The sequence below is a fragment of the Lepus europaeus genome, chromosome 2, assembly GCF_033115175.1.
Source record: "Lepus europaeus isolate LE1 chromosome 2, mLepTim1.pri, whole genome shotgun sequence".
Classification (NCBI taxonomy): Eukaryota; Metazoa; Chordata; class Mammalia; order Lagomorpha; family Leporidae; genus Lepus; species Lepus europaeus.
In genome coordinates this window covers 103,043,705-103,047,411 of record NC_084828.1, presented here as the reverse complement: position 1 = coordinate 103,047,411, position 3,707 = coordinate 103,043,705, and the positions used below count along the sequence as shown (strand labels likewise).

General features: G+C 45.2%; 1 pseudogene; it reads left to right on the top strand.

The window, feature by feature from the left end:
* Positions 1-710: 710 nt before the first annotated feature.
* Positions 711-1,565, top strand: LOC133751474 (small ribosomal subunit protein uS5-like; annotated as a pseudogene).
* The last annotated feature ends 2,142 nt before the right edge of the window (positions 1,566-3,707 follow it).

Sequence of the window (3,707 nt, the reverse complement as noted above, 5' to 3'; positions counted from 1 at the left end):
CAATTACTATATTCCTAAGCCATTTATTTCTGCTAACAAGGTAAAGAAAACCTTCCCTTTTATTCTATTTCTAAGTGAATGACATACTGTTGGGACTGACCGATAGGACCCTTGTGCCATTTTGGTGCCATATGCCAGCTGGCCAGTACAAATGGGGAGTGTACAGAACTGAGTACAGAACTGTATCAGAAGTCTCAGCTGGCCACAGATAAAGTAACCATGCCAGAAGCATAAGTTAACACAAACTGTGTGTGTGTGTGTGTGTGTGTGAGAGAGAGAGAGAGAGAGAGAATCTGTGTGGGCTATATGTGTTTGGTGATATGAAAAAATACAAGTTATTGGCAGTTGTTCTTCATACTGATAATAAGCAAATGCAGATGATCAGATAAACTAACTTTCTCATCACTTTGGAATCATGTAGAGCAAATGGGTGCAAACAACAGAAAAGGGAAGAACAACCAAGAAGAGAAAAAAAGATAAATAAGATATTTTATGGTATATTAAAATGTGGGGACTGGCACTGCATTTTTACTAAAATGCACACACACACACAGCATCCCATCCATGTTGTTCACACTCAAAAGCTACAAACTGGCCAGTATGACAAGAATTAGGCAGCCACAATAATAGGAAGCAGCTTCTCTGAGAGAGGCAATGATGTAGGTGCAAACACAAGGCATGAAGCCCCCAGGGCCCTACGATAGGAGGCCATGGCAGCTTCCGCCAAGGCTTCAGAGCACCATCCAGGGCCAGGGTCAAGGCCAGGGCTCATACCACACTCAAGCTATGGAGCTCACAGAGGAAAGATTGAGGCCAAGGACTGGCTCTCAGTGACCAAGCAGGGCCATCTGGTCTAGGACATAAAGGTCAAATCCCTCACACAGATCTACCTCTTCTCCATGCCCATCAAGTCATCTGTGTTCATGGTTTCTTTCCCAGGGGTATCCCTGGGTGTGAGGTTTGGTGATTATACCAGTGCAGAAGCAGGCTGGCAAGGGACAGAGCACCAAGTTCAAGCATTTGTTGCCATCAAGGACTACAATGAGCATATCGACTTGGATGTCCAATGCTCCAAGGAAGTAGCCACCGCCATCGGAGGAGCCCTCCTCCTGGATGAACTCTCCATTGTGCTGGCAACTGAGAGACTGCTTGAGGAACAAGATGGCAAGCCCCACACCACCCCCATTCAAGGTGACAGGCCACTGCAGTTCAGGGCTAGAGCTCTTCACCCTCACCTGCAGACATTCTGGCATTGCCTCAGCCCCAGTGCCTAAGGAGCTGGGGCTGATGGCTGGTACGGACGACTGCTACCCCTCAGCCATGGGCTGCACTTCCACCATGGGCAGCTTTATTTATTTATTTATTTATTTTTGTCAAAGCCACCTTTTGATGCCATCTCTGAGACATGCGGCTATTTGATCCCTGACCTCTGGAAAGAGATTATGTCCATCAAGTGTCCCGGTCAGGAATTCAGTGACATTCGCTGTCTCATAAAGAACCTCACAGTTTCCATGCAGAGGACCCAGGCTCCAGCACAGGGTGTGTGCACCAGAAAAATAAAATGAATTAATCCTATTTTTAAGCAAAAACAGCAAGCAAAAATAAAGGAATAGAATCAATGCCTCAGAACCTTAAATAAGCCAAATATTCATAACTTAGGGGTAACATGCAGGACTCTAAGGAAATACTGGAATGGGTGTAGTGGGAACCAACAACAATAATGATATATGGGACTTGGGAAGCTTTGTGGCAGGGAGGAGTGAGCCTAGCCACTAGGCGACCATGCCTGGGTGCAGGACAGAATGGGATGCGAAGATACAAAAGTCCTGGGGAAGTGACAAGAAGCTCTTCATGCACTGAAGTCGAGAAGAGGCAGAAGTACCTGGCACAGAGCCAATGCTGTCAACCAGCGTTCTAGCTGTACAATACCAATACCTACAACAAGAGCCCGGGGTTCACTGCCAAGGCCGTGAAGGCTGCCTGCAACCACAGGCCATCAGTTAAGTCAAGGCATGCAAGCAGGACACGGTTACCAGCCAGAACTTACAGAGAGAATCCCAGTGCTGTTTCAAAACCAGTAGGATTTAGAGAAGATTTTGACAAGCAGGGGCTCATGGTAGAGTTAGAAGAACCTGAACAGGAGAAACTGAATAAGAATGTGCTAGAAATCAGTGGGCTTGAAGCAGTTCTCGTATACCCTTGCAATTAAAACCTTCCAAGGGGGGCAGGCACTGTGGCACAGCAGATTAAGCTACCACTTGGGATGCCCGCATCCCCTATCCAAGAGCCAGTTCAAGTCCCGGCTACGCCACTTCCAATCGAGCTCTCTGCTAAAGTGTCTGGGAGGTAGCAGATGACGCCTCAAGCACTTGGACCTCTGTGACTAATGTGGGAAACATGGATGGAGTTGCTGGCTCCTGACATCAGCCTGGTTTAGCCGTGGCTATTGTGGACATTTGTGGAGTGAACCAGTTCATGGAAGATTCTCCTCTCTCTCTCTTTCTCTCTCTCTCTCTCTCATTTCGAATAAATAATAAATAAATCTTAAAAAATAAAAAAAACACAAATAAGAAGTAAGAGGAAGACAATGACAGGAAGGAATTGGAGCCTCAGGATGGATGCATGTGACTCTCTGAGTTTATGTGTGGGGCAGACAGGACAGGGTGCAGGAAGATTCCATCACTCTGGAGTCACTCTCCACAGCAGTAGGACTCCATCACGGCTCACTCTCTGCATAGCCTGGCCTGCATCCAGCAGTCAAGTGAGCCAGGAGGTGCCTACTGTTTACAATGCTGACTTTCTATAAAATCAACAGTATTTGGAAAGCCAGCATTCAGCTTCTGGACTGCACTAACTCCACTGCTGAACCCTCAATGGAAAGGGTCAACTGTTTGCAGCTGAAATGACCTCAAACTGTGGCCTCTGTCCTTTGAAGACAGATAACTTGTTGCACATCTCTTTGTAAGACTTGTATGGTGCTGACAGAAATGCCTTTTTTTTTTTAAGTGCCCTAGGTTTTCCCCTGTCCTTAGGTGCGGTAACCGTTCCCTCAAGAGCTATACTTCTGTCCATCACCCATGCAATGGCCCTTGTGCTCACCTCTCTGGCCCACTCCTCCCGCTCCCCTTGTCTTTCAGCATTGGTGACACTGGTTTGAAATGGATGGTGCTCTCTGGAGAGCAAGTGAAATGATCAGAATTCCATTCTGGTCAGTTTTCTAACATTGCTCTCGGGTCCTTGTTGCTCATTGTGATAACTGATAGATAACCCACTGGAAGCATAGCTGTATGTTTAAGCTCATATGAAATTTTGGTTTGAGCTCACTATTAAATATCTGGTTTAATTAAAAAAAAGAAGAAATAATGGAAAAAAACAAAATAGCAATTTTTAAATACTGGATGCATTATAGCAAAATAGAGAGACATGTGGCAAATTGATATATTTCCACGAACAAAAAGAATTCCAAAAATGGTACTTCTGTCACTGATATCATCCATTAATGAAGATTCTTTTGGTAACAAGGAATAAATGCAGACTTTCTAGATGCAGAGAGAAATGAAGAGGGAGAGGAGAACGAACTTCTTAGAAGGACACTGGAAGGATTCTGTGAAGCTCTAAGCTTCATAGGCAATTTCCTATAGAGCATTGATTTCCAACCTTGATTCCATAATAGAATCACATGGGTAACCTTGAGAAACAAGCAATGC